Raw genomic sequence first — 23,662 nt, 5'->3', positions numbered from 1 at the left:
CTGAAGCCTTTCTCCCACAAGGGACATGGCCTGCAACCTCGGCCAAGGCGGAGGGGCACCGCACGGAGAGCCTCCGAAGTCCTCAACCCCTACAACAGCGCAGACAATAACACAGGCAGAAATAACAGCAATGCTTTTCTTTTTTAATAAAAAAAATGACAAACTAAAAGCCTCTTTCTAAAATACTGACATGGTAGGTAAATGCTTTTTTATAAAGAATAATACACAAGTGGGCTCAGAGCCATAACAACCTTCTCTTTGCTTCAGCCTCTGTGCTGTTGGCTTTTTTTTTCTCCACATAAACAGACAATCTAGTCCTCATTCAGTAACCCGATGCTATTGTAACTGGGGAGCAGGCACAGTGGGGAGCCTTTAACCCCCTGGGAGAAACTCCCTCCAACCCAACTCTGGCTGGGAGAACTGTACCGGAAACTCTGCAAAGCATTTTTAGTGTTCCAAATGAGGGTTCCTGCCCTCTCCCCTGCTCAGAACGCCACATCAAATTAACCTGACTCATTAGTTCCTATTAAGACCCTTGGTTATTTAAAAGAATGCCCTAAGCAGAAACGTAGTTGAAAGCCACTTTTTAAAAAGCCAAGATATAGTCATCCCGAACTGTAACAGATTAACAGATGAACATTAACTGCTTACTAGTTTCAACACCAGCTGCAAATGGCTTGAGTCTTCATGTGCTGGAACCATCAATGCTGCCAAACTCCCCCAAACTTCCTTTCCATTTTAGGAAACCAAGTTCCTAGAAATAATGAAAAAAAAAAAGAATTTTCTTTATCATAGGCTTTTTAAACAGTAGCTGCAAACCCAATCTGACTTTATTTAGCATAAAGTTAGTGTTCTCTCTCTCTCTCTCTCCTCCCTCCCACCCTCCCTCCCCCTACCCCCTTTCCCCTCTCTTCCTCTTTTAATTAATTTGGGAAAATCCACTGCTGTATCTATACTGCTTTCCTAGCGGGGCATCACTCTGAAGGTTAAGGAATTTCTCTCTTTCCCTTCATCCTTACTTGAAATCCCTCTTTCAGCACACCACACATTTCCCCGCTTCACTGTACTGTGCTACTGGCCAAATTTCACCAAATGCTGTGCTCATAGGAAATGTAAAAAGTAAAAGGAGAGGTTTGTGCAGGACATTTCCAAGGCCCCATTTGGCTCTAACACTTTATACGTGTCTGGGATGATCCAGAGGAACTGCAATAACTCCGTATCAGCACCTGAATTTCGGTCCCATTTCTATGTGGGACTGTCACCGTGTTCCTCTGAACTTTTCACCGAATTATAACACGCATTTTCCTGCCTGTGTAGGCCAACAATCCCCCTCTTTGCTTTCCTTCTTCCACCGAATTCCTTCCTTTCTCTGAGAAACCATCCAGTATCACTAATAATAACTCCATTCTTTCCATCAAGACCACCACTACAACCAGCAGACTTTTTCCAAACTTATCTCCTAATACTGTCAGATGTTCTTCTAAGTAAAATGATAGTGTCTACTGACCCAGTCCCTATCATCACCCTCATCCTCATTTCATCTGTAACATTTACTGAGAACTTCCTAGTTAACGACAGACACTGCACATTGCATCCTAACAGCCTTACAATGCAGACGCCACTACCAGCCCCGTGTTACCGATGAGGACACTGAGGCAAACCAAGGTTAGTCGGTTGCCCTGCAGGTGACCCTAACGAGTGAAGGATCCAAGTCTGAAAGCTACATATTTTGGGTACAGAGTTTGCACCCTTACCCACCTTGCTGCTCTGCCTCTCTGATGAAATGCCTTCCCCGGGCCCTCCTGCCGCTAAAACCCTTGACTGCCCAGCACTTGATCACCTCAAAATGTGGAGTTTCCTAACGGATGAATTAGGCATAATCAGAATATCTATTTTATGGAGTTGTGAAAATTTAAAAAATTAATGTAAAGCACTCAAAACAGTGCCTGGCACAGAGTAAACAGTTTGAAGAAATGTTAGCAGTTATTTAATGAGAGATCTCTTAAATTTGCAGATAAAGACCCTGAGGTCAGTACTTAGTAGGAAAACTAGACTTCGAAGTAATGCACCCTGTTCTTTTTAAAAAATTTGTTAATGCAGTGCTAACTTCAGAGACACACTTAAATTTTAAGACGTTAGAATAGCCTTCATCTTTTGTTTCTTGGTCTATGGTCTGATCTGTTGAACCACACTCCTCTGGATAAAAAGCAAATTCCAAGGAATCAAGGATTCGGATTTGCCCGTCCCCTCCTCCTATCACACAGCTGCACCTTGTCCTGGTTAATCAGCAGCACCTGCTTTTTGGAAGGCCAAGTGTACCAGAGGTTTCATATGTAGTAAAAGTCATGTCCATCTTGAGTATAGGTTTAAAGTCGTTTCAAATGGCGATATTGATTTGGTGAAACATTTCTCACCAGGGGTCCCCTCCTTCACATCAAGCCCATTTTATATTTATTAATTGGAAAATAAATTGGTGTTGCAAAGGAAAGAGTTTCTTCCCCGTATGAACAAGACTGGCCCTGACCAGTGTGGTTCACTCGGTTGGGCGTTGTCCTGCAGAACAAAGGGTCACTAGTTCGATACCAGGTCAGACAGATGCCTGGTTTGCGACTTCCATCCCCTGAAGGGGTGTGGGAAGGAGGCAGCCAATCAATGTTTCTCTCCCTCTCTTGCTCCCTCCCTTCCCCTCTCCCTAAAGGTAAATAAATAAAATTTAAAGCACTGGGGCTCGCAAGTGTTGTATAGGTAACATTTACATTTTTAAATCAACATGATGTATTAAATGCAATAACAGTAGATTTAGGTCTGCATTTGTGTACAGCAAGAATTAAAGGACCTGAAGTCAACCCAATTGAAGCTGGGCTCTCCCAGAATTTTATAATAAAAGGATCCCTTCACTATTAGAGGTATATTTTCTTTCTGTGGCTTTATGGTAATAAATGAATAAACACATATGTTTATGATAAACAGGTGTTTTGCTAACATATCAAAAAGTATTACATTACTTGGGTAGAACACAGATACTGTAGTAATAACCATTCAAAAGACAAAAATAAGCATTTTTAAGAGGCACATTAATCTGGTAATTCCAAAGACTAAAATAAAATCATCTTGGTCCAGTTTACATTTTCATAACTTAGGTCATTAGCTTCAGACTTTCAGTTAGTTTATACCACGATTCTGACTACTCCAATTTCCTCTCAGATTCTTATCCAAGAATCCAATTTCTCAAACTTTTATATTCTGTGATTTTCTTCAAGGAACATTTTACCTCACCCTGAGGTCAACGCCCAAACTTTTCAGCATTTAGCTTAGGTAAATAAAAATGAGTATGTCTTCATTTCTAAATGTCTATCATGCTTTCATTGTAGTTTCAGTTCTGCAATTTTAAATGCATTTTTTAAAAATAAAATAAGTAGTATTTTTGCACAGGAATTTCATTTTATACTGGTTTATAAGTTACTGACCATACTCCAGAAACTAACCCCCCACTTCAGGACACTGAATTTGCCTATTAGTCCAGAGAAATTTTAATCCATGTGTCCCTTTTGTGCATGCACAGACGTATTATCTCTGTTAGTTTTTTCACTACTTATTATAGAGATTTTCAAACAAAGTGGAAAAAGTATAACAAATATCCATGCATATATCATCTCTATTTAACAGTTATTAACATTTAATCATATTTTAAAATCTCTTTTTTTTGCTAAACTATTCTAAAAAATACAGACGTAGCATTTCACTCCCAAATACTTCACTGTGCATGTATAAAAAGTAAGGACATTTTCTTACACAACCAGAATGCCATTATCACTCCTACAAAATGAACAATAATTTCCTACTACCCAGGCCATACTCTAATTTCTCTCCTTGCAATCCAATTTTCTTGATAATATCCTTAAATCTCTATTCTGTCATCAGTGACAGTACATATGTGTCCTTAGACAAAGCCACCTCTAAAGTGGCTAATTCTAACCAGTTCTGCAAAGGAAGCAACACCCTCTCTGAACAGCTTCAAGCCCATTATCTGATGGATCATCAGACATCTTCTAATCTTGCCCTCATGCCTATTGGAGATGTCACATTAAATCAAACACCGATGAGAACTGTGATAAAAGATCCTGTGGAATTGCAAATAGATATTTTCCCTCAATAATCAGTGTGCATTGGAAGGCAAAAAAAGTGGAATAAGGAACCACAAAACCCTAAATACAGTCACTGCTTAAAATAAGATTGTTTTCGGTCCTGGCTGGTGTGGCTCAGTGGATTGAGTGCCGGCTGGGAAACCACAGGGTTGCAGGTTCATTACCAGTCGGGGCACATGCCTGAGTGGCAGGCCAGGTCCCCATTAGGGGGTGTGCGAGGCTCAACCACGTATTGACGTTTCTCTTTCTCCCTCCCTTTCCCTCTCTAAAAATAAATAAAATGTTTAAAATGACATTGTTTTGTCTACTCATCCAGTACATGTCTATATAGCTCAATCTACACAGGCACAAAAGTTGTGATTTTCTATAGAATAAATTCACAGAAACTCAGAAAAAAAATGACTTTTCCTCTGATTATTTAGTTAATCCAGTAAAAGTGAAATTATAATAACCCATGGAATAACTGGATTATTGAGATTTTTCTTGTAGTAAGAAATGAAGAGGTAGGGGATCCAAGCTGGCAGTGGAGTACGTGCATGTTGCACTCACCTCCTTCCAGGACCAAACTGCAATTACAACTAAAATACAGACCAATCAACCTGAGTTACTGACTGAAAAACAGCTGATCAGAACTCTTACAACCAAGGATTTACAGAAGAAGTCGCATCAAGACTGGTAGGAAGGGCTGAGATGCAAATAGAGGGAATATACCACAACATAATAAAGGCCATATACAACAAACCCACAGCCAACATCATACTCAATGGGGAAAAACTAAAAGCGTTTCCTTTAAGACCAGGAACAAGATAGGGATGTCTGCTTTCAACAATCTTATTCAACATAATACTAGAAGTTCTAGCCACAGCAACTGGACAACAAGAAGGCATCCAAATTGAACAAAAAGAAGTAGAACCGTCATTATTTTCGGATGACATGATACTGTGTATAGAGAACCCTAAAGATTCCACCCAATAACTGCTAGAATTGATAAATGAATTCAGTAAAGTAGCAGAATAGAAAATAAATATCCAGAAATCAGTTGCATTTTTATACATAAAAAATGAACTATCAGAAAGAGAAACTTTAAAAAAGTATATTTACAGTTGCAACAAAAATAAATAAATAAAATACCTAGGAATAAATTTAACCAAAGAGGTAAAAGACCTGTACTCAGAAAATTATAAGACACTGAAGAAAGAAACTGAAGAAAATACAAATAAATGGAAGCATAGACTGTGTTCATGGACAGGGAAAATTAACATCATTAAAATACCCATACTACCCAAAGCAATCTATAGATTCAGTGCAATTCCTATCAACATACTAATTGTGTATTTCACAGAACTAGAACAAATATTCCATAAATTTATGGAACTACAAAAGACTCTGAATAGCCACAGCAATACTGAGAAAGGAGAACAAAGCTTGAGGAATCATGCTACCTGATATCAAACTATACTACAATGTCATAGTACTCAAAACAGCATGGTACTGGCATAAAAACAGACATATAAATCAATGGAATAGAATAGAGAGCACAGAAATAAACCCATGCATTAATGGTCAATTAATATTTGACAAAGGAAGCAAAAATATGCAATGGGGTAAAGAAGGTCTGCTCTACAAATGGTGTTGGGGAAATGGGACAGATATATGCAAAAAAAAATGAAACTAGACCATCTTCTTATGCCACACACAAAAATAAACTCAAAATGGATTAAAGATGTAAATGTAAGACTTGAAACCATAAAAATCCTAGGAGAAAACAAAGACAGTAAATTCTCAGACATTTCTCATAGAACATTTTTTCCTGATGTCTCTCATCAGGCAAAGAACACACAACAACAACAAAAACAAATGGGACAGCATCAAGTGAAAAAGTTTTTGCACAGCAAAGAAAACCATCGACAAAATGAAAAGACACCCCACTGAATGGGAGAACATATTCACCAAAGACACATCTGATAAGGTGTTAATATCCAAAATTTATGAAGAACTTATAAAACAACACCAAAAAAACAAACAGTCCAAATAAAAAATGGGCAAAGAACCTGAATAGAAACTTCTTCAAAGAGGACATACAGATGGCCAATAGACATATGAAAAGATGCTCAATGTCAGTAATCATCAGAGAAATGCAAATTAGAACCACAGTGAGATATCACCTCACACCTTTCCAAATGAATATCATCAATCCATCAGCAAACAACTGTTGATGAGGATATGGAGAAAGGGAACCCTTATTCGCTGTTGGTGGGAATGCAGTTTGGTGCAACCACTGTGAAAAGCAGTATGGAGTTACCTCAAAAAATTAAAAAATGGAATTACCTGATGACCCAGCAATTCCACTTTTTGGAATATATCTAAGAAGAACCTGAAACATTAATTTGAAAGAATATATGCACTCATGTGTTCATAACAGTGCAATTTACAATAGCCAAGATTTGAAAGCAGCCCAGCTGCCATAAGTAGATGAGTGGATACAAAAGCGGTGGTACATTTACACAATGGAATACTACTCAGATAAAAAAGAGAAGGAAATCCTACTTTTTGTGACAGCATGGAGGGACCTATAGAGTAATATACTAAGTGATATAAGGCAGTCAGAGGGATACAAGTACTATATGATTTCACTTATACGTGGAATCTATGAACAAAATAAGCTAATGAACAAAATAGAAACAGACTCAACTCATAGGTACAGAGAACAGACTGACAGCTGTCAGAGGGGCAAGGTTTGAGGGGATGAGTGAAAAATGTAAAGGGATTCAGCAAAAAACAAAACAAAAAACAAAAAAAACAACAACCCTCATAGACAAGGACAACAGTATGGTGATGACCAGAGGGAAAGGGGTGTGGAGGGAGGTAGAAAGGGTAAAGCGGGGATAAATGGTGACGGAAGGAGACTTGACTTTGGGTGGTAAAGACACAGTACAATATGCAGAGGATATATTATAGAATTATACACCTGATAGCTATATTATTTTCACCCCAATAAATTCAATAAAAATTAATAGAAAACAAAAAAGAAGAAGAGATGTGCTGGGGGCGGAGAAGGAGACTGGGCATTGTTGCCCTGACAAAAAATTTTAAATCATACCAGGGTGAAAGATCTCTCTGGTCCTTTAATAGGAAATAATCGGAAGGATAGAGAAAGCCGGTAACCTACCCAAGATAATACTTTCTGTTTTATTTCGTCTGGAAGTGACTTGTTTTTTCTAGAAATGACCGAGCCTCCTTTATCTGTCTGTCAGAAACTGATGCAAACAAAGGGAGGTGGTCAAGGGTTTCGCAAACCACACACTTGAAACCGTCTCGAGGGCCGTTCTTCCAGGCCTTTTAGAGCGAGAATGCAGCTTAGAACAGCTCGACGCTTTTTCTTAATCTTTACCTTCCTTATCTCCTCCTGCTTCCCAGAGCAACCTTAAAAATAGGTGCTATGTTATTATTTTTTAAATTATTATTTGTATTGCGTTGCAGATGACTAAATTAGTTAAGGAAATACAAATTTTTGTTTTTTTCACTGAGGTAAAACTATATGAGGAAAAGATAAAGATATCTTTTCCTCTTTCCATTGTAACCAAAGCGTACCACATTATGCTTTTCTATGCTTCTTTTTTCTTCTTTAATAAGGACAGGATAACAAAAGTATGAGGTAAAAATATTTACAGCTATTACCAGAATTGAATGAAGCACGCCCATCCACACTCAGCTCTGTGCCACCCCCTTAGGATCCTCGTCCTCAGAGACATGCCAAAATGCCTACATGCACATTGACAAAAATATATGCATAGAAATGGGTACATTTGATATGATAACTTATGTAGAGAGAAAGGCAAAGTGAACTTCTATTAAAATGAGACCAAAGGACAGCTTGGGAAAGCAGAATCCAAACCACCTCAGGACACACACACACACACATGCACTATAGAACTTTAAATGCCTCACAAGAAACGGATTTTTCTTCCTCTAAAAGTGTTTGAGGAACATGTATAAGGGACCCATGGGCAAAGCCAAAGGGGGATAGGATTGAGGGTGGGAGTGGGAAAAGTGGTGGTGGGAAAATGGAGACAATGACACTTGAACAACAGCAACAAAATAGATAAATTTTGAAAAGTGTTTTCTAAATGAAATTTACAGCATAAGCAGTTCTGCATTGTGCCACCCTTTACAAGCATTTAACTGTCCAAGAGGCAGAGTTTCGGCATCACTGACCTAATAAGTACTTATTGGTTACCCCTCCATGACAGGTAATAGAAACACTGGTCTTTGAAGTTGGAAGGTTCCTCGGGCATCATCTAATCCAATTTATTTGCTCTAGAGATGAACATAAGAGAGGTAAAATGACTAATCAGGGCCACGCGGCTTGCTGAACTGTTTACCTGCTCAAACAGATGGCAAAGAGCTCAAGAAAGGAACTGCCAGATAGAAAGCAAGCCCCGGACGTGAGAGAGAACAACTACCGAAACTAAGAGATGACGAATTGTTCTTCCCGATACCTTTTCAGAAGGAGAAAAGGTTGTTTTAGAAAAGGTTGTTTCCTGTAACATCGCACCGAGTTGGGGCAGGAAGGCGCCAGCAGGGATGGGTATGTGGGAACGAACGCACGCGCAGCCTGTCTGTCCATCTGGACACGCGCTGAGTGGTCTGCGGCCACTGCCACGGTCAGTGATGGATTTCCGAGTTTTTAGATCACCGCAGTTCCTCTACACTCTTTACTTCTTCTATTTGCCATTTTTCTTACTTTAAAGGCTTTATTCGGGAGAGTGGTAAGGGGAGGTGACCAATAACTACGTTATTTATTGATTTTTTCTGGAAAATTTGGGGGACGAAAGGAAAAGACTGAGGACTGTCTTTGTTTCAGAGGATGCTAAAAGGCAATCATTCAAAACAGAAAAGAAGCTGCAGTCCTCACTTCATTTGAACTAGAAATTCAAATGAAACCGGTTTTAAATTCCATCGAGCTGGTGGCTGACACAGTATGTCCTTTCACACAGACCTGGAGAGAAGTGGTACCTGAGGGGGAGAACCTGGCTGGGCAGGCTTAGTAAACTCAGGGAATGGGACCACCAAGGGGTTTGAACCACCTACCACTGATCTCTTCTAGACCAAAAAAAAAAAACAACAACAACAACAAAAAAACCCACGTCACCTCTGTTGATTAGAATTGCCCAATCCATTTAAATCTTAGAAACAGAGAAAATTGAACAAATACTAAGGACAAATGAAAATTATAGTAGTAACCTCCTCAAAGTTCATTTCGAGAAATGAACCAGACAATCCTATCACAAACAAAAATACTGCAGATGACCACAACTTAAATACCAAGTCATTGGAGGATCCCATTTGAATCCTTTGACACAGCTTATTTGAGAAATTGTAATATTATAAAAAATAATGTATTTTGTTAAGAAATCTGGATAATTTGTTCAATGCAAGGGGCTTACAAATACGCTTTGTCAGAACTGGCAGTTAACTAGATCTCCCCATCCACATTTCCCTAGAAAAATACGTCTAGGAAAATCAACTTCCAAATCCATCAACATTGAAAAAAAATTGGTTGGGGGGTGGGGTTATGTTTGGCCAAGTACCAATTATAAACATAGACTCAGATATTGGGTGAAATGTGGTGGGGAGATTAACAGTGTGGGTTATCCACAAAGCTGAATGACATTCTGAAATGATCAGATTGTATAGCCTGTAATACTTTTAATTAAGCCAGTCAAATAATGTTGAAAAGTCAATACTACTTGTTTGAAAATTACTTAGATGAACCTCAGAGCTTTATAAAAGAGGTTTGGGATACCTCTACCAATGGTACACTACATGCAGTGTCACAGTTTAGTTAGAACCGTAATTATGATAAATATGTAAAACCAGGTTCCCTGGTCCCAGTAGCTCAGGTGGTTAGAGCGTCGTCCTAACACACGGAAGTTTCAGGTTTAGTCCCTGGTCAGGGCACATGCAAAAAAACCCAATAGATGCGTAAATAAGTGGAACAACAAATCAGTGATTCTCTCTGTCTCTCAATAATGTGTATAGGTATGTGTGTGTGTGTGTGTGTGTGTGTGTGTGTGTGTGTGTTCTTGAGAAAGAATGTAAGTACATGCATTCATTCATTTCTCTGGCCACAGCTATGATGCAGGTTGAAGAAGTTTAGAAAGCTAACACCGCTCTGAAGACTCGCTCTAACCCAGCCAAATTTGTACCGGGACACAATGTTTTTAAATCAAAGTAACTTGAAAATTTGTTTGGAGGTGAAGTGGTCTTCTTGTCCATTTTCATTAACATTTATACAAGGTGGGGGGAAGGAGGTTTACAGCTGTGAGTATGCAAAACAAAGAGTTTATTAACGTATTAATATTTATTAATTATTGTATTATTTTCTGTACGACAACTGTAAACCTCCTTCTACCCCACCCTGTACTTAAGCAACATCTTTTTTGTGTAGCTCATTCTATCTCTAACTTGTGAGTAGTGCTCATCTGAATACCTAACAACACTTAAGGATTAAAAATGCTTTTAAAATTCTAGTCAAGAGTGAGGTGAAAAGTGATCAAGGCCAGGAGGTTGGTTTTGTTGTTTTTGTGGGGTGTTTTTCTTTTCTTTTTTCTTTTCGTATCGTTTGGATAGCAGAAGAGCCATAGTCATAGCTGCCAAGCACGAACGAATAATGATGTCATTCAGAATGCTTAAATGTTTTTTATTGGGGGTAAATCTCAACAGAAAGTTCTTCAGCAAAATGGGATTTCACTATAAAAACAAGACAAGGGAAGCTGACAAAAATATTTAAGGAAAAATTTTTGTTTATGAGAGAAAAGAAAGTTTCATTGAGATGGGATCCAATTTCCCTGGTAACTTATAAAAAATCATTAATTTGCAATATTTATTTTATTTGTCATGTTGCAAACATTTTAAACTATAATTATATATTTCTTTTTATATAGTGTTTTGTAAAAAAAAATGTCATGAAGACAGAAACTTCTGGACCAATATTAAGAGTTTTAAAACATTACTACTTGCGTTAGGTTAACAAAAGGAAAATTTTGCCAGTGCTTTTCAATTTTTTTCTAATTAATACTTTTAAAATACAGATTTAAAAATTTTAAACATTAGGCAAGATCAAAATTTCTTTCAGATTTATTATTTATCATAAGAAAGATTGTAAAGATTGGCATTACATCAAAATTATATCAAAATCTGAAGAAAAGAATATCATTTAGAATATCTAAAATATATTTTAGAAATAAACACAATTTACTTGTTAAGCTTATAGTAATTTTTGCAACTGCTTGAAAAGACCAGAATATACATTTCTAATACTATGACATTTTAAAAAGTTAATGAAAAATTATATGCCAACAGATATACTATCACTAATGTTTTTAGTATCATAATGCATACTAGATAAATAGGAATAAAACAGTAAAATGCCATTTTAGTTTATTTAATAAGATACCACTATAAATTTTTTTTTGTTAAATTGCCATTTTATTTTAACTCAAATATATATGTATTTTCTGAAATGCAGTTTTTTTGTAATCAAGTTAGTTTTTTTTTTAAATTAAGGACTAATACTTAGTCCTTTAGGGATAGGATTTATCCCTAAATTTATGTTAATGTTGCTACAGTTCTATATAGTCACTATGAACACAATTACTCTGCTTTTATAATGTCAATACATCTGAAAATCAGAAATCTGCACAGGGCTGTGTTGCCCTGGTGAGGCCTGACAACTGAATGTTTGTAAATATCAGGTAGCTAGAACTGAGTCATGTGCACGTTTTGTACTCTCTAACACCAAGCCATCCCTCTTTAACTTTCAAAACTGTGAGATTAATTAATTTATCAAGTAAATTAAAGTAAATGTAACTGGCTAGCCATGGGTTTGAAGGTTCTAACACTGCATTACAATTTCCCTCTTTATTGATTGTTTCTATGGTAGTTTTTATGTTCTCTGTAATAGCCATTATTATTACTACTATTATTATTATCATCATCCATAGAACATATAACATTTATTACTATGTCAATGCAAATACTTAGTTTGGTAAGATATCATTATAAACCACACTGAGTTACATTTTACATCAAAATTGAAATCTGCTGCAGCTTTTTTATTTAAGTCTAAGAGCTAGTAAAATAGAAAATTAAAGAGTATTATTACCCTTTGAAAATGTTAGTTATGATACCACAAGTTTCAGATAAAATAAAAATAATCTATCCTGAAGTCATTGTTTTAGAAACTCCTAAAAGCTAAAATACAAGAAAATTTCAGTATGCCATATACTTTCTGTTTCTTGCTTCTTGTTCATGTATTTGCATATAAAACAAAAAAGGTATGATTTTATATGCATTTTATAAGCCGATAAAAGAATATCTGACTAGTTCTAGAATGTATACTCTATCTTTAGAATTTATAAGCAAATTGAAATAAATGGAAGGTTTATATTCTAACTATAGGATACAAAAATCTGAGTAATAAAATACCAACTTATTTAAATGCCTGCCATTCAAGGCAAGCATTTAAATAAGTTCGTATTGCTTTATGAATCTAAAAGGAGCTTAACTAAAGTAATTTAAAATTTTTTCATATTTAGTTAAGATTGCTTTCAGTTTTTAGAAAATATTTTGAAATAGAATTTCTCTCCAGAATCTATACAGTTCCATTGTTTTACAAATAGATACAATGGTTTTTTAATTCAATTTTTTAAAAATTTAAATTAAAAAATCTTAAGCAATTAATAATTTCATAGTAATTCCTTGCTTTTCTTGGAAATGAAACTTCTAGCTAATGAAATTAGCTCATCTTTCTTTCCTTCAGTGTTTCAATATTAGTATTTCAAGCATTGAGAGTTTAAGCTGTTCTTAAAAGCAAAAGAAGAGTTTTAAATATTTATAATAATTTTATTGCTAAGTAAAAATATTTGTAAATTAGAAAAAATTCATATTAAAAATTTGAAATTGCCAGTGATTCCTTATAGGAGAAAATAAAGAATTACATTGTTTTATACTATCATATGTTAATTATTAGTCCAAAATTATTTACTTTGGTCTGTTTAATACTTTTTGAATCATGAAGGACAGATTTCAGAACCAAATTGACCATGAACTTCTATAGTTATCAATTCGTCTTCATCAAAATGTTCCTGCCTGGCAAAATTTAAACATTATTTATAAGGCTAACATCTTCTTGTCCTAATGTGGTTGTTTCTTTTAAAATAAGGTTTGCATAAACATGTGGTACAATTTCTTGCATGCTTATGACACATGTATATGATTCCTAAAAAAATATTTTAGTCATATCTCCTTTTTTTTCTGAACTGCAGATCAATTGCCAAATTGATTATTTGGTAATAATCAAAATTTAGTTTTTCAGGTTATTTTAGAATGACCTATTTTTACTTTAACTCTGAAAATACATTAAGTGAAAAAAAGTATAATTACAGCATTTTAAACAGTAACCATTAGCCTAGCATTTAGTGATTAAGGCCAGTATTTTGTCACAGGCTTTATAAAAGCTTTATGTGAAGAGTTTGCAATATTTAATTATGCTATCCTGAAAAAATCTTCAAGTATGACAAAACTGTAATTAAAAAATCTTAGAAGTTAAATTTGGAAAAATGTTAAGTTTCAGTTTTGTTTTCTTTTTATATTTCGGCAATCTAGTTTCATAGAGTTGAGGCTTTTTGTAAATAGATAATAGCCATATCATTTCTGATACTGGGAAACCTTGTTTTGATAAATTTTTATTTGTAGAGCTGTCTTAAATTTTGTGTGTACCTGAACTATCCTTTAAAGCAGTAATAAAATTAATGTGATTCTGTTGAATCTATTGCTCAAGTCTATATGTGAAGAACAAGTGAGATAAATTATAAGCTTCTTTTTCATATTCACTTAACTAATCCTGGTTTAAATATCGTGCTTCTTATTTTCTAATGGACAAAGGTCTGACATATGACAGACCTTGGCAGCAGTAATTTCTGTCATTAATGATTTTTCAAATTTTGCTTTAATTTAAATATCTGCTATAATTCATGGACTATTACTCTTTGCAATTTTTTACCTTGAAATTGGCAGGTTAGTTTCATGTGAATATTTACTTTAAATTTAAAAAAATATATTCATAATGTGTTTTACAAATATTTTCAAAAGATCATGTATCTTTAGCAATGGGATCAATGTAATTACTTTTGAATTTCTGAACCTTTATAATTTCCTAGTCTGGCTGTTACTTTAGCATCTATCAATAACTACTCTAGTGTGTACTACACATACTGGTAATAATTCCTTTATTTAAATTGTGTAATTCACAAGGATATACCACATGAACAGAACCATAGGGGCATCACATCCAACTGAGAGCTTAATGAGTTTCTGTTATCTTCTGTTAAATTTGTAATCTCATCTGAAAAAAAAAAGGTACCTTGAAAATTAGTCTTGAGAAAACTTTTTTAGGGGGAGAGGAGAGTCATTACTACAATTCTCTATTCCTCAGAAAAATAACTTTAGATTTTCTTGAAGGAGGATTCTCCAAGGGTCTTACTTTCTTTTCCTTTAAAGTATATATAAGTCGTACACATTTCATGGAGGTTGGATGCATAGGGGGGGAAAAAAAAGAAATGTTCATGAAATTTCTTCCTGACTCAAATCCTAGAGCCCTCTTCAAACTCCTAGGGTGAAGTTTAATTATCAGGCAAGCTGATCAGTGAGAACAAACAATCCACGTAGTTCAGACTCCTCCAATCTCCATTTTTTAGTGAAAAAAAATTTTTTTCCTTTGAATTATCTGAATAACTGCTTCAACTCTTCAGTTCAATTTGCATGTCTAGACAGGAAACTAGACTGAATAAGACTTGGAAGGACCGTGATTTCTAAAACTGCTTTAAAAAAAAAAAAACACTGCATTTTGAATTGTAATTCTTACTATCTTCCATGTGTAACCTCCCGGACTGCTTGCATCTGAGGCCTTCCAGAAATCTCGTGTCATTTTAGGCAGTCGTTATGCAGAAATATAATCACATTTTAAAACTTACCAGGGTCTGGTTCTCTTTTTGTCTTTTAAAAACCCACCACAGATCTTAATTTGGCACTTATATGTAACTTACGTGACTTTTCCCCTGAAACCCAGTTTGTATGAACAAATAAAAATGTTTTACCTCTTTATAGAAAAAGAAAAAAAGGAATTTGGGTTTTTTAAATGCATTGCTCTTTAGCATTGTCAGGTAACTCTTAAACGTAATTACTTAGAGGCGACTCTTTTCAGAGGAGAAAAGGAATGCAGGAATGGTTTCACTTGTTAAATGTAAGATTTTTTCACTTAGGTTTTGCCAAAACCCTGTTTAAAAAAGTTGTAAATCATTTCACAAGACAAAATATAGGCAATTAAAAAAAAACATGTTTTCTGAGGAATATGCAAAAAATAAATCGAACGGTTTCTTCGTCATTCTTTCAAACGGCGAATGGCAGACTGGAAAGAGTTAAAAACATGATTGAATGAAGGTGGCGAAAAGATGCAGACTTCCAGTTATACGGTAAGCAATTACCGGGGATATGGAGTACGGCATGATGGCCACAGTGAACACTGCTGTGTACATGGTGCGTCTGAAAGTGGCTAAGAGGGTATGTGCTACAAGTTCTCATCACAAGGGAAAAAATTTTGTTTTGTAACTATGTGAGGCGGTGGATGTGAACTTATTGTGGTAATCATTTTGTAATATATGTATGTCAAGGCATTATGCTATGTCCCTTCACTGACATAGTGCTGTATGCCCATTACATCTCAATAAAACTGAAAAATAAAAAAGAGAAAAATATATTATTTCTTTTCTTTTTAAAAGATTTTATTTATTCATTTTTAGAGAGAGGGAAAGGGAGGGAGAAAGAGAGAGAAACATCAATGTGTGGTTGCCTCTCACATGGCCCCCACTGGGGACCTGGTCCACAACCCAGGCATGTACCCTGACCGGGAATGGAACCGGCGACCCTCTGGTTTGCAGCCCACGCTCAATCCACTGAGCCACACCAGCCAGGGCAGAAAAATATATTGTTGACTCAAAAGCACTAATAAATAAATGTCAGTTGACTGCTCCAACAATTGCTATTGCTATATGGATAATGCAAGACCTTGTCTGGAATCTTTCATTTTCAATTATTTTAAATAAATTACTCTCCCTCCAGATTAAAACCTGGAAAGTAAAGCTTTAGTGACAAGATCCAAAAAACCATACACCTCCTTGAATTTTGTGAATCAACGTGGGCTTAAAACATTCCTTGAGCAGCATTATCTTCCCTTTTTGTAGTTACTCGAGACCCACAAAACGACTGCTGGAAAACACACTCTTTGGATCACGCGTGGGACCCATTCACCATGAATCACGTTGAGCTAACCAAAAGAAAAACAAAAATTCAAAACAAAAAAGGTTTTGGTTGTAAACCTTGTAGAATTGTTAAACCCAGTGTTGAAATTCACGAGATGGCCGTTTAAAAATGGTCCTTTCTTAAGCCATTTTGGTTTGGGCGCACCTCGATACGTTCTTACAGGCCTTTCTCTCTCCCCTGCTCCCACTGCCTGCCAGCAAAAAAATTTCCCAGTAAGAATCAATTTTCTAATAGAGATCAAAACAGTAAAAGAGTAAAGCCCCCTGTTCCCTAAACATCGTGGAGTTCATTCATTCTGCTATTTCACCCGATATCTCCCTTCCTGAAATAACCCACCTCTCTCCAAGGACGCAGCTCACGCAACGTCATAAAACCACATCGGATCAGTCAGGGTGCACACCCTTTCCTGTGCGGGGGCAAAGGGGCAGCAGTGGAGCGCCAGCTGCATAGCTGGTTCCGTGACTCAACGGGGGACGGCTGCTGTTTTCCGCAAGAGAAGCCTTTACAACTAACTCCGCAGACGGAGATCCGCTAAGGTTACCCGTGAGTATGGAGACCGTTCGGTGTGGATTTTCTAGCACAGCCCCAACTTCAGATAACATTCTTCTTTTCAGTAAGAACAACTTGTTAAACCTGCACTAAATGTGATGCAAGTTTATAACTTTGAAAGACTTCTCCTATTAACAGACAAATAATTTGGGGAAAAGAGACATTCATCAGATAAAAGATCCCCATTTCCAGCTGGGAATCGAGTTGTCATCATCAAGCCTCAGAATTTTGAAAATATTTCTTTTTAAGGGATAGAAGCATGAATTCTAAAATTTCAGTGTTCAGGCTCCCCACAGGGTATAGTATCTGGTAATCAGAGTATGTGTTTACTTTTCCATTTTGAGGCATAGCAGTGACCACAGTCCCTTTACTCTTGATTTACCTATTATTATATATTCCTATCTGTCTACCTAACCCTATGGGACCCAATCACTTTAATCAAAACCATCAGTACTATGGTGCCCAGAACAAGGAAAGCCAGTAGTTTGACTCTGTTAAGGAGCTGTTTGCACAAGAGATTCCATCTGGTTGGTCCTTGTAGCCATGGCCTTTCTGCTGATGACAGAAGGGTTCTTGTTGACTCCCTGACGCAGCCAGCAGAAGGAAGGGAAGGAATGACCTCAGCCTTCTCCTCTGCTTCTTGGACCACCTGTCAACAGAGTTCTGACGGTGGAAGACAGGCCCAGACAGCAAAAGCAGAGTGTTCAGGGTGAGCTCAGCAGATCTGAGGAACCTACAGACCCAGCGGAAGGGAAAAAGTGTAATTTGGCTTTGGGGCTCGAACCCTTGGGTCTTGTACATTTCAGAGAAAAAGTGTATGGAACTGGAATGAGATCTTTTGAAAATCCTTGTAGGGTTTTTTGTGTGTGTGTGTTGTTTGGGTTGTTTTTAACTGTAAATCTACAAAGCATTCTGATCACTGTGTTTCTAAATTTACTATCTGTAAGGGTATGTTTAAATTTCTACTTGAAAATAGGAAAACTTGGACTTGTGTATATTTCATTGTGGTGGTAATTTAAGGAACATTATGTCTCCGTTTCATAGACTCTGATCTTCTTTTGTCCTACCAGCAAACAAATAACACTTTCTAGATTATTGGTAACCTACATCATTGTTCCTGGGGTTTTTGAGCTGAATTTCTGTGCAGATGTCTTCACAGCTTAAACAAATAAGCAAACCAATGCAGCTTGGCTCGGAGGTAACAAATACACCGGAGTTGCTTCTCTTTGTCTTTTCTCTTTGTCCAGCCTTCTAAACACTGACACGATCTAAAGTGGAATGTTCATCCATCCTATCTGATTTATGTAACATATCCTATTTAATATGTTGATGGGGTGCTGTCAAGAAAAATACTGTATTCGGGAAATACTAAGTTGGTTGACATAGAGCAAGTAAGTGGTGGTGTGTCGGCACGTGAGAGCACTTTTCCACGACCGTGTCATGAAATTACTTGTCACTTTTCCCTTCTCTTAAATGATCTCATTATAACAATGATCTCATGTGACACTTTACATGTGTATATAGTGTTGGTGTTTTTACAGTCATTATCTCTTTTGATATATGTTATTGATGATGTTATTATTAGTCCCACTTCAAGGAAATTGAAAGCTCAGTGTCTGAATTGAGAATGATGAGAAATCAAATCTTGATCCCTTTAATTTCCTGGCTCTATAACCTTGAGCATGCTTCAGAGCCTTTCTGAGCCTCAGTTTAGTTATCTGTAAAGTGGGAGTGTAATATGATCGTTGTGAGGTTTAAATGAATAAAAGTGCTGAGTATAGTGGTTGGTACATAGTAAGTACTCAATAAATGCTAGCATTTAAAGAGAAGGTAAATGAAGCTTAGAGACATCAAAAGGTGTGCCCTTGATGTAGCAAAAGCCACGACCCAGGTTAGCTGACTTCGGAGCCAAGGATGAAGTCCTCTCACTTTGCTGGCAATGCAGCTGTTCCAAAGTGTGACTCAGCATTGCTTCTAACTACCTTCTGCCTACATACTGATCGAACACAAAAGCACTTTTTCCTCTTAACCAGTGGACTTCAAAACCTTCCACAGATGGCTGCATGAAAGTTAATGGACACCTGGGCCTTGTCCTGGTACAGGAAAATGCAACAAGGTTAACTTATAAAAGCAAATCACTAAGAAAAAAATATTCCACAAAGGGAGCTTCAGTAGTAGCTCAGTGCCCCAACAGGAAGCTGTTCCAAGCAGCAAGCTGGTAAGTGAGAAGGAGGAAAGCCTCAACGTCTGCACATCGACGTATTTTTGTCTATCATTTTAAACAGATATTCTTAGTGCACATGATGGGGCTATCGTGTTGGTTTAAAAGGGAAAATGCCTTGGCTTTCATGTATGGTAAGTGCCCAGAACTTCCAAATGTAGACACCAGTCCCCTTAAATCATCATAGATATATTCTTTTCCATCTTTCTTAAGAAAGCTTAGAAGTGCAACATTTTGGTACTATGGCTCTTTGAGTTTTCTAATGAGGCTCTCTCCCTTGGGTTCTAAGTGGGGCCATTGTCCAGAACACAGTTCCTTGTTACTGCTGCACATCTCAGCTCCCTAGGTGCTTTCTGAGTCACTTCAGTTTCATTTATTTACCCTTTGGCTGACAGCCTCTGATGCGTGTTTGAGCCCAGCTGATGTTCGAGTACGTCATAACCACAGGCAACGCAACTCGGGTCCTCCGCTTATAACCTGGCAGCCAGTGCCACTCCGTCTCAGAAGTCAATGTTCTAGGTTCTTTAGCTCTAACTACCTAGTTACGTTCTAATCCTGGAATCCTCAGAAACTGATGGTGAGGTTTCAAAATTTCAAGCTCAATGTTTTCTTACAAGGAACTTTGCCAAAAGTCTGTCGAGGGGGGATACGCTGTTTTGTTTCTGGAAGGACTAAAAGATGAAGAAAGATGGGGTATAAATGTAGACATAGAGCCAACATTTAACTTACCCTTCGGTAGGACATTTTTTGAGTTGGCTATTATTATACGGTTGACTTTCAAAACAATAGCTCTCAAATATTTAACCCAAAGTGCACAGGGCAACACATGGCTCATTATCTTTGTTTGGTGAAGTGTCAGTTGGAAGATATCTTTAATATACACAGTGTAAAAGATATTTCTTAGTTTTACAGGAGGCATAAGTTGTCAAGCACCATCTGAAATTCTTCATGAAATAAACGAAAAACAGCACCAGGGTTTGAGATTCTTCTTCAATCAGCACAAGGGAAAACTAAACATTCTAACCCAGGATCTCTGAAGATGACATTTTTTTTCATGTGGGAAAAATAATGAACATAAATAAATAAAATCAAAACTATCTTGATGTTATTAGTCTTAGAGGAAAATTCCCTGGAACTTAGGCATCCCTTTAGATTCTTTCTTCAGCAGGAGACTCCTTCCAAAAAGAAAAGAAAAATAACAATTATATAGAATAATTACAGAACTGTGGTTGACAAGAGAAAAGAGACACTGGTTTTCTGGTTTTAAACTGGGCCCGGGTAAACCTGTCCACATTCAGGTCTTCCTAGTAGATAAGACATTTCCATTGCAAATGCAAATGCCACCTATTTTGTTTCATAAACTGCAATGGCTAATTCAGTTTCCTTAGACATTACAAATAAAATATGATCACCCTAGTACACGGCTCAATTCATGTAAACAGGTACTTAAGGAGCTGATTCACTAATTAGGAACCTTGCAAACAGCAGAGAGAATGGACAATGGTGCCTCCTGTCTGTGAGGACACGAAATTTTGTGACAGGGAAAGACGTCTTCCAGTGGAATGGACACCGGAAGGCCCACACTAGCTGCAAGACGTGGGTCCTGGCGCTGTTTCCAGCCCCACTCATTGCTGTCTTCCTGCTGGGTGCTGGGTGACTCAGGGGCTCGGCTTTGGCACGCACAGACTTTCTCCTCTGGATTTCAAAGGCGGTTTCATTAGACAGTCACTGAACAGAGTGGTTCATGACTCAGGGAGAGACTGGTGGCCAAAGAGAAATGATCTTGCCGTAAGAACAGCCTGTAGTCTGTGATCTCCTTCCTTCCTGAGATCTCCAAGATCACAGGAAGGACTCAGCCCAGGGAGACATCAACGCTCAAGTAGAGAAGTGGAAACAAAATCCTAGAGAGACCCCAGCACCTCTAGTGTGGATCGGGATCCCTCCCCACCCTCCCCGCCTCCCCACCCCTAAGTCAGAAGCAGAACTAGTCTGAAAGTCTCGTAGTGTGGATTACTGATAACTTAGGAAAGCGATTTTTTCCCCAACAACTTCCTGTATCTCAAGGGAGGTGGGTCATCAACGATCACCACCTGGTTTCTCAGGTAGTCCAGATTAGGCACTGAAAATCTCCCTGAGTCACTCGGCAAGTTTTGCCCAAACTGGAAGGTCACTTGAATAGAAAAAGAGATACTGGTGGCTGAAGTCAATGAAATGGAAGGTGCTAATGGAGTCCAGTGTGAAAAATCTGTGGGCCGATGGTACATCTCTCTCGTCGATGGTCAAGCATCTCCCACCAGCCCCAAGTCCCAGCGAGACTTTCGTAGCTCACCAAAATTTAACACCGGAATTGTTTTTAGTGGACAGAGGAGTGAGGGAGGGAATAAAGAAGAGACTAACAAAATCCTTCTCTGATATGAAAGCCGTGTAAAGATTAAAAATGTAGAGTTTGGGATGCAGACTGTCTAGAATGAAATCCCAACTCCTACCTATTAGCATGGCAACCTTGGGCAAGTTATCCTTTGTCCTTATTTCACGGTTTCCTAATCCGTAAAATGGGGATAATACACGCACGTACCACAATGGTTGTTGTGAAGAACAAATACGTTAAAATACGTGAAACATGTAGAACAATGCCTGACACATGGTAAACTAGCTAATTTAACATAATTCCAAAAATTAGCTAATGTTTCAAGAAGGGTTCATTTTTTTCTTTTAAATTACTTTTATGCTGCACATTATCTTTTAAAATTAAATATTTGGACCCTTTCAGTGTATCTTCCCTACTCTTATGTTTACTTGGCCTCCCTTTTTCCCCTCCTAGTACCCATTTGCTCTCACGGTCACTCTCACACACAGATACACAGAAGCACACAACCACTCTCACAGGAAAACCATTGAACCAGAGTGTGCAAACAACACCTTAAATTCCAATAGCACGTTGATCATGGTCTTCGCCTAGAAAAAGTCATTTCTTTCCCATGCCTTTTCAAATATATTCCACTTCTCCAAGGTAACACTATAGTCATCCAGAAGGGACGATTGTGAACAACTAGATGTGAATCAGTCAACAGAGCTAGAGACTTACACTTTCAGCCATGATGGCATAATTAGTGCCAGACTCCTCCTCCTGTTATAAACACGTATAAAACTGAAACAGAAGTTCTCACACTTTGGACAACAATCAGAAAAGGAACGTGATCCTGAAAAAGGAAAACACGTGATGCCAGCCCCGTAACCACCTTCAGTCTTCTGCCTAGAAGCACCTTCTAGACTGCGGTGCATAAAGGGGTAGCAGAGGCAGAGCTCAGTGATCTCACTGAGCTGATGGGGTAAAGAATGGAGTCCAGGGTTGCTTTAGGTGGCTGATATTTGTGCGTTTGGTGCCAGAGAGAAAGAGGCTGAACACACACGCGCACATACACACAGAGGAAGAGAGAGAGAGAACTCTCAAAATATGCATAAAAGTCTCCCTGAACCTTTCACTGCACACTCAGTTGTGCATACATAGGAAAGGACTCTGTGAGTCAAGGCAGAGAATAATTACTGAGACACTGTCAGCTAAAGAAGGGTTCCAGAGATCACACAGGGCTTGGAGACACTGGAGCACTGACCAGCCAGATTTGAGAGACCTCACTGTGCATACTGGACATTCAGTTGAGATCTCAAAAGGAAAAGTCTTAGGAGTAGGGCTATTCTGGAGTAAGGGTTAGTTTATACTGTCCCTAAAAACTTCGAAAACAAGCCTCAAGAGGATCAAGCTGGTCTGTGAGCAAACTAAACATCTGACAGAACAAAAGTCAAGACTCTTTCAAAGGAAGACAAATCCAGTTTTGCAACAAGGTAAAATCCATGATGTCCAGTGTGCACTGAAAAAAACCACTAGCTTTGTAAGGATACAGAAAAATATGACCTATAAGCAAGGAGAAAAAAACAATTAAGAGAAAAAGACCCAGAGATAGCTCAGATGTTGAAATTAGTATACAGGACTTTAAAACATATCAGGAATTTGAAGCAAACTAGACAGCCCTGGCTGGCGTAGCTCGGTGGGTTAAGCATAGTCCCACAAAGCAAAAGGTCACTGGTTTGATTCCCAGTCAGGGCACATGTCTGGGTTGTAGGCCTGGTCCCTGGTTGGGGTGTGTGCAAGAGAAAACTGATTGCTGTGTCTCACACATCGATGATATTCTCCCTCTCTAAAAATAAATAAAAAATTTTTTTTTTAAAATAAAGCAAATGACATAATAGGTGAACAGATAAAGAATCAGTACAAAAAAACAGAAACTATAAAAAGGACCAAATAAAACTTATAAAAGCAAAATTATTATACCTGAAATAAAACTTTGCTCAGTGAGTTTAATAGCAAATT

General features: G+C 37.5%; 1 long non-coding RNA gene across 1 annotated transcript in view; it reads right to left on the bottom strand.

The window, feature by feature from the left end:
• LOC123810062 overlaps positions 1-23,662 on the bottom strand; it is a 55,203-nt gene that overhangs the window by 1,660 nt on the left and 29,881 nt on the right. The window contains exon 2 of the long non-coding RNA XR_006784173.1: positions 652-754. This is a non-coding gene — a long non-coding RNA (uncharacterized LOC123810062). The remainder of the gene's footprint in view (positions 1-651; positions 755-23,662) is intronic.

This window comes from Phyllostomus hastatus, unplaced genomic scaffold, assembly GCF_019186645.2.
Source record: "Phyllostomus hastatus isolate PE091 unplaced genomic scaffold, TTU_PhHast_1.1 phas_scaffold_585, whole genome shotgun sequence".
NCBI classification, from domain to species: domain Eukaryota; kingdom Metazoa; phylum Chordata; class Mammalia; order Chiroptera; family Phyllostomidae; genus Phyllostomus; species Phyllostomus hastatus.
Note: the sequence above shows the minus strand (reverse complement) of the source record. Positions and strands in the feature narration are given on the sequence as shown.